Raw genomic sequence first — 8,973 nt, forward strand, 5'->3', positions numbered from 1 at the left:
TATATGTGTGTATGGGCCGGAAGGCAATTATTTTATGGGCCGGAAGGCAATTATCTTATGGGCCGGAAGGCAAATATCTTATGGGCCGGAAGGCGAGTATCTCATGGGCCGGAAGGCATTGTGCAGTGGACCGGAAGGTCAGGGCCTGGAAAGGCGTACGTGCGTAAGGTGTATATTGGGGAACTCACTAAGCTTCGTGCTTACGTTGTTTATGTTATGTTGTTTCAGGTTCTTACAGTAACGCGGGATGGCAACGGTTCGATTGTACACACCGAAGAAAGAGTTGTGTTTTGGAGGATCCTGGTCTTATATTATAATGAAAATGAAACTATGTTTTGTAATTCGAATGTGAATAAGATTTTAAACAAGTGTTTTTAATATTAAATTGATTATTTAAATGAAAAATCTTGTCTTGAAAATCACGGTGTTACAATGTGTTCGACAGGGACGTCGAACCCTATAATGGGGGGGGGGGGGTGAAAGTGGGTTAGATCTGATCCCACATCGGCTGGGAAGGAGAACTAAGCATTCCTTATAAGGGGTGTGGATACCTTCCCTATCACAACGCGTTTTAAAGCCGTGAGGGCAGCAGATCCCATAAGAACTCTGCAGTTAAGCGTGCTCGGGCGAGAGTAGTACTGGGATGGGTGACCCCCTGGGAAGTCCTCGTGCCGAGTGGCCCAAAGCGGACAATATTGTGATATGTGCCAGAGGGGGGTGTTACATTCTCCCCCACTAGAATTAGACTTCGCCCTCGAAGTCTCACTCTGAAAATAGTTCTGGCTGCTGCTCCCGCACCACACGTTTCGGCTTCCCTAGACACTTCCGATCTCTTCCGCGGTTGCCACTGAATCAATACCAGAGGTACCTCCTTGTTCCTCAGAAACTTGATCTTCCAATCCCTGATGGCCACTGGCCTCTCGGCATAACACAGGCTCGCATCCACCTAATCGTTCTCTAGTAGAACCACTGCTGACTCATCTGCTATACACCTCTTCAATGGCGACACCTAAAAGTGTCATGGATCCATTCCAATTCCGTTGGCAGCTCCAACCGGTAGGCCACCTTTCCTACCTTCGCACCTTCACACACAGACCCAACATACCGAGGCCCCCACTTACCCCACTTCCTGGATCGAAACACCCCTTCCCAGGGAGAGACTGTCAGGAATACGAAGTCGCCGACCTGAAACCCATGCTCGAAACGGCGTCTGTCAGCATAACCTTCCTGTCAACTCTAACGATCTTTAACCTCTGGTTAATCCTGCTGCATCTGCTCTGTCGACCAAAACACGATCGCTGTACTGTCCACCGCTTCCTGCAATCGAGAATTACCCAAGACGCGACTCTGATCTAAATTTCAATGATCACACGACCCATAAGGGTTATGAAACTCTGAATCACCGGTTCCCCGTTCCTAAGCCCACTTTATCCATATCGGACAACTGAGGGACCCATTCTCAATTCTCAGGGCAACTCTCACGAGTTCTCCTCTTGCAATCGTATACACATGCTGCACTCGCCCCCCACGTACCTTTCTCTTCCCTTACCTAGGAAATCCGCTTGACGACCTTGTCACTATTCCATGTACCGCACCCGTTCCGGATCTGCTCGCAAGGACTCTCGGGTCCATGCATTACCTTTCCTCAACGAACGAGATTCCGACATCACCTTCCATGCAACAGCTCAAAGGGCGGCATACTAATGCACTAATGATGGCTGTTAATATGGAACAACTCAACCAATGATAATTACGTACCGCGGCTTCCTCCGACAGCGAATACACATGCCCGAAACATGTCTTCGAACGTCCGCATCGTTCGCCCTCTCTAAAGTGTCCTCAGATGTCATCATGATAAGCTCCTTTCCCATATTCCTCTTCAAGACTAAGTACCAGATCAACTTTTGGCTCCACCTCTGAGCCCCCAACGGTCACCCATATCGCGATCCAAATATTCCACTAACTTTTCTCCCCGTGACCACTATCCCGACCCAGTGACACGTAAGTCACAAAATCTTCTTTTCCTCGTGAGAGAAAATACAATCTCACCGAGGATCGTCTCAACTCTAATCTCTGGTTTCTGCTGTGCCTCTTCCTTGCGTATCGCCCCGCATCTCCCGACAGAGACGAAGACCCCCGTCTCGCCCCCGACTCAACATCCAAGCTCCAAAGACTCAATACCAGGGCTACCCAAACTCGAAACTCTTCCACCTCATACGCTGCTCGAAAATATTCCAACATAAAAATTCTCTTGTCACCCAGTGAGTACTGCAACTCCACGCAGTATCACAACACCCTCTGACTAGTGAGTACTGCGACTCGAACATCCACCACAGACTATGGAGGCAATCAACATAACGAACGCCCATCTTGCGAAAATCCATCCTCTCAATAATCTCCCTAAATGCCCATACTCGAAGACTCCTACTAAATCCGCAGATACCTAATATGCCACACGTCGATTCAATTCGGGATTCCCGAATAACTCCAAAATAAGGATATCATACCCGAATATCCCAGAATACTACCACCACCACTGATCCCCTGCACCCCATAATTAATCTATATTTTCCCCGCCTTACAACCTTGGTGCATATAGTTTCTCGATTGGAATGCGAGATAACGTTGACGTACGAAATGCGCTGATAATTCTCCAATCCCTTTTTCCCGACACTCAAAATCCAAACAAGGATACGCATACCGACTCCGGAAGTTGACTGCCCAATCATTCTCTATCTTCTTGCAACAACACCAATCAACTGTCACGAATACGTTTGTTCTCCTCTTCGAGTACTTCCCACATTAACTCACTCTGACCCCTTTACTCGATCATCGACACCTCTGGTCTCATGATTTCCTACTGCATCTCTATACTCCACTTATAACTACTCTTGGCAATTCTTTGTTTTCTACGTACTGCACCCGGTTCTCCCCCACTAGGGTTCGAACCGTCACTAGTTAGCATACCATCAACCCACGACTATCTTTCACCAGCGAAATCGTACCTGCTCCAGGAAAGTGCTATGCAACGCCCAATAGTCCCTCCCCTTATAAAGTCGATCGACCCTCTATACTCTGAACCTCTGGTTAACTCTCCAAGAACTTCTCATCACGGCTGCCTCTAATCGTTCCAAATCCCATACCAACCTAATACTAAGCATCTGCACTGCTCGATAACGTCTTTGACTCGTAAACTGCACCGCAAAATCATCGTTTCTCTCATCTCAACTCATCAACCCATATCCAACGCCGGATTTGTCCGAAGGACAGGAACTCACTCTCAACATAGACGAAACTCTCTGCACTGCAAAACTCGACTGAACTCTTCACGGCTACCACTATAACACAACCTATTATTCTCAATTAGGTGTGGTGTGGTTCTCGACTACCTCAGTCCCAACTGACTGTCTGCTCACGGTAAATCACTGCCTCGCGGCACACCCGCCACCTGATGCTCTGAGGGAAATCATTATCGATAACTACCTGCAGGGTGTACTCCAATCCAAAACTGAAACACCAGACCTATCGTGTCTTGCACACGAACATAAATGGCACTACCCACCTAGAAGGTGACCTCTCCTCTATCGACGGATTTCTCGACTCAGACCGAAATTTCCTCTCCTTTTAACTCCCTACCACAATACTCTGATAGGTACTCGCCTTTCCCCTCAAGGAACGCCTCTCCATCCTCAATCATGATCTACTGGCCTAAAACCCATAGCGTCCGATCTTTACCTCATCGATCATAACCGGATAACAAGATAGTCACCAGCATCATCCACTACGAACCATGGTACTCATCCCATGACATCCCTTCTCAATTTGCTTCGGTGTATGGTACCTGAACCATAGCATCACTCCTCAATCTGCTCCAATGTATAGCACTCGGACCACAACATCTAACTCAATCTGTTCCGATGTATGGTGCCCGGACCATAACATCACTCCTCGTTCCGTTCCTTAGGACCTTCAGAATGCTCCCTGTATCAAGTATGGGTCCTCTGCTTTCAGTAGTACGGGCCCATACTACCTGCCACATCTACCCATACTTTCTACACGGACCATCCCAAAGTTCCTAAGTAGCTGATCAATCTACTCTTTCACCAATCCCATCGCGCGTGCTCGCTCTCCAGCGAAATCCTCTACTCTACCAGCGCACTCATCTGGCTAGGTTTACTCCTTAGTCTCTTCCGCCGTCCCCCCCACTTCTTTGCTATCAACTGCTGAAGAGTTCCTCATGATGCCAGCCATCTACCTCCTGAGTATCGTCATACTCACTTAGTAGCTGACTCCCATCATCGAGAACTCCACAAAGCATGAAGCAAGCAGCATTCGAGCATCGAAGCATACATAGGACTCCCTATCTGTGATAGCTCCACCTTCTCGGCTCATCCTCGGAAGTACTACTGTACTCTGTAGCTCTACCCCTCGTGCGTTCTAACTAGATACCCTCACTCATCACATACACACAAAAGCATAACGCACATATAACAACCAACCCTAGACTAAGGCATCACAAATCAGGCCACTCTAGTCCTAAGATATGAAATACCTAGCCTGTCTCTAGCATGCAATAATATCTCATAAAGTGCATAATAAATATTTCATAACACAAAAGTAAGGGTATTTTGGGAAATCACCGTTTGGCTCTGGCTGATTGTACACACTGCTCTTTCTTGCTTTCTCTTTGAACTCTTATTCACTTTTAGAAAACCATTTATTTGGAAAACTTTTTCTTACTTCCTCAGTTTGAGTCCAGATTTACCCGTAGGCGCGTCCGAATCCCTCAAACCAAGGCTCTGATACCAATTGTAACACCGTGATTTTCAAGACAAGATTTTTCATTTAAATAATCAATTTAATATTAAAAACACTTGTTTAAAATCTTATTCACATTCGAATTACAAAACATAGTTTCATTTTCATTATAATAGAAGACCAGGATCCTCCAAAACACAACTCTTTCTTCGGTGTGTACAATCGAACCGTTGCCATCCCGCGTTACTGTAAGAACCTGAAACAACATAACATAAACAACGTAAGCACGAAGCTTAGTGAGTTCCCCAATATACACCTTACGCACGTACGCCTTTCCAGGCCCTGACCTTCCGGTCCACTGCACAATGCCTTCCGGCCCATGAGATACTCGCCTTCCGGCCCATAAGATATTTGCCTTCCGGCCCATAAGATAATTGCCTTCCGGCCCATAAGATAATTGCCTTCCGGCCCATAAAATAATTGCCTTCCGGCCCATACACACATATAACACATAATACAAATACTCTAACACATAAAGCACATATATCATATATCAACCTGCCTTCCGGCCCGTAACATACTCTAACACATAAAGCACATATATCATATATCAACCTGCCTTCCGGCCCGTAACATACTTTAACACATAAAGCACATACATCATATATCATACCTGACCTTTCTGTCACATAATACTTTGCCTTCCGGCCCATATATAAACATGTATATCACGCGTAGCAGCTAACTTTCCATTTATAGCATATAAACATAACACATAACATACTTGACCTTCCGGTCACACAATCAAACCCTTCCGGGTGAAGTATAGTGAGAAGACTCACCTCGCGGACGCTGGGAGATAGCAACTCCTGAAGTCCCTTGCACTTGATCCTCCGAGCTACAAGCTCCCTGTAACATCATATATCTCTTATTAACACTTCTACTTTCCACGTTAACTGACCCTAAGAAATCACACCGGTCATCTCTGGTCAACAGTCCATTGTCAACTCGACTGGACTCGGCGAGTTCCCTGGCGACTCGGCGAGTCTGGTCGTCCTTCAATCCTCTAAGAGTCCCCTTCTACTCGTCGAGTATCCTCTTTGACTCGACAAGTCACTCCTGGAAGAATCGCGGGGCCACCCCGACTCCACTCGCCGAGTCTGAAGAACAACTCGGCGAGTCCCAGTGAATCTTCAAGCTACTCGCCGAGTCTGATCATCCGACTCGGCGAGTCCACGCCATGCAGTCGATCAAACTGCTTCCTGAGATACATATTTTCCCGAATATACAAACATAGGACCTTCTGGACCTCTAAGGGTACTAATACAGGGTTATAAACGTTGGATAACAACACAACAATCCATCTAATCTCCAAATGGGTTTCACAAACCCTAAATCCATGCACACATCCACATAACAGAAAATAATCCGAAAGGTTACCTGAATCATGCACTCTCAGTGTCCCCAAGCCTCAAAACGTGATTCCCTTGCTGTCCCATTAGCCAAAACCTTCTCCTTCTTGGACAATAACTTCCTCAAATCACCAATGATCTTCAATCCTTGTTCTGGATGCCCACAACCGATTTAGGATCCTTCTCAGTCGGCCAAAAGGCGAACAATGGCGGCATAAGATCCCTTATATACGTCCCAAACTGAACGGCTAGGGTTTTCCACTAAACAGCATCGACTCGCCGAGTCCATACCTGGACTCGTCGAGTCCAGCCACGAACCCGCGACCACAACTGCGACCCTACTCGGCGAGTCTAGCTCCAACTCGCCGAGTCCCCCCTTTAAAACACCCCAAAATGCTATTAAACAATACTTAAGATTTTGGGCTGTTACAGTTCGAAGTGGTATTCGCACAATAATCTTGAGCAAGGATTTTCCCTGAGTATGCTCTCCAGAAAATCTAAGCAATGCTTCCCTGGAACGTTGCATCAGAAGCAGTGTAACCTCATCAATGGAGTTTCTCATTTTCCTTCATCTGGCAATACAAGACCAATTATCAACAAAAGTGAATACAACTCCTCCATTATTGTAGTTGGATCATTTATTCCACTTCCTTGAAAAGGTGCAAAGATTGTCATCGAAAAATAGCATAACAGGAAAAGTTAATATTGTTAGATGAATGATTTCGTATAAAAGTGGTAAATGAATTTCATAAGATTCTACATTTACCTTTCGGTTGAACTGATGATTATGTTGGAGCAGATACAATAGAAGTTGTTGGATCAGAAGTAACACTCTCACTGCCAATCACTAGCTGAATTGGTACAGACCCTTCTTGTTGTTTCATTTTGATTTTCTTCTTCTCTTTCATTTTAAATAACTCCAAGTAAAACTATTAGCAAACCTCTACTCGGGTAGCCCTACTGGCTACAAGCCTTTCTTTAAGTTATGCTATTTCAGGATTATGTTAACCTAGGAGAACACGAGATTTTTATATCATTAAAGATATGATAACTTGAATCAAAGATGCTAAGAACCTGTATGATGTGGAAAAAAAACAAATGTAGCACTTAGAAAAGGAATAAAGTGATAAATATGAATCAACGATTATACCTTCAATGCTCCTTCAGCATGGACAGATATTAACAACCTTCTCTCAGGTTTCTGCCAAAAGGAATATCATGAAAGAGATGTACAAATTTTTGTATTAGTTAGAAAATTTACCTAAGAAGTTGAAGGTAAAAGACAAAAATGCCCTCAGAATTTTAAGGAAATGAAACTTACCACCAGACACGAGCAACACTGAAGATCCCCTTACCATCATTAACAACAACTCCATCTTTGTTTTTAATACCAAGAGCAGAAACAGCAGCAACAAATGCTTCTTCAGATGGCAACATCTGTGGCAGCTGAATTAAAGGTTCCATATTTTTAGTTTTACTTCAAAAGAAAAAACAGAAAGGATTGAATGATAAGTGTCTCACATAAGTAGTGCGATCAGATATCCCATCTACATCAAAGAAAAGAGCACCAGGAATGTGTGCAACCTATTAATACCCTGTTTGAATAATATCAGCAAGTGATCATACAAGTGTTCGATAAAATGCCACATACAGAAGTTCAGAAAGAAAAAATATGCACTTGATACTCTTGAAGTGGATTTCTTTGCTCATCAGGCATGTACCAGGATGCATCAAGTACCTTCATATAAGGCTCACGAAGATTGGCATGAAGCCAGTCAAGAGTATATGTGGCGTTCCTCTGCTATGGAACCTTAAGGATACTGCTTTAAACAACTTAGACAGACTTAAAATCACATCTTGCTCAAGCTCAAGATGAAAGTCTGTGATTCTAAAACAAAGGAAACTGTTAGTATTTCATAAAAAATTAAGGGTATTCATTTACATGTTTATAAAGTAGTCGTACCTGTGGTTGAGAGCTCATAACAAAAATTCCAATGAAGGGTACGGAAACTAATAACCTTTCTTTGTAAAGAACACAAATTTCTTGCTTTTGGTCATATTCTCTTTTATCGATTAACCGTGGAGAATGTGAGATTTTTATATCATGAAATATATGATAACTGGAATCAATGATGCAGAGGACCTGTATGATAAGGAGCACTTAGAAAAAGAATAAATTGATAAATAGGAATGGTTGCATCTGAAATACAACAATTATACTTTCAATGCTCCTTCAGCATGGATAAATATTTTGTAGTTAAAACCATATGATGGTGATTCACCAAACAAAAGTCTACAATTCAAGGTATATGAAACATTACTAGTTCCATCCTTACCCATCTTTACACAGCCAAAAGATGAAAGAAATTATTGTCTACACTCACTCAAGCATTTCATCAAACACCTCATGTGCACTTGATCAGTTCACCTTAAATTAAAATTGAAACTGATAGAAATCCCACCAACAAGTAGATAACATAATCTAGATCAATAAGGAAGATGTAAGTAAGGAAAAAATAGTTTTGTTTCTCTTGTTAGTGTGTGTCTTAAGCGGTTGAGAAGCAAAAAGAAGAAGAAAAATCAAATGATAATTACCTTCTATTTTGTTCACAGAAGCTCTCTCTCTCTCTCTCTCTCTCTCGATCGATCGATCGAATTCCTACTACTTGCTTCACTGCTTCATATCAACATGAATAGCCAACATCTTGATAGATTATATATAGTTAACCAACTAGTGTGTTTGTCGTTTTACCTGCAACAAAAGATGTGTGCCAAATCTATTAAGAACATATGTTTGTCCAAA

The 8,973-nt window shown here is 43.4% G+C and overlaps 1 pseudogene; it reads left to right on the forward strand.

Annotated features, from left to right (window-relative positions):
- The first annotated feature begins 562 nt into the window (after positions 1–562).
- LOC145013720 (5S ribosomal RNA) lies at positions 563–680 on the forward strand (annotated as a pseudogene).
- Positions 681–8,973: the final 8,293 nt, after the last annotated feature.

Source organism: Lactuca saligna, chromosome 8, assembly GCF_052625555.1.
Source record: "Lactuca saligna cultivar CGN05327 chromosome 8, ASM5262555v1, whole genome shotgun sequence".
NCBI lineage: Eukaryota > Viridiplantae > Streptophyta > Magnoliopsida > Asterales > Asteraceae > Lactuca > Lactuca saligna.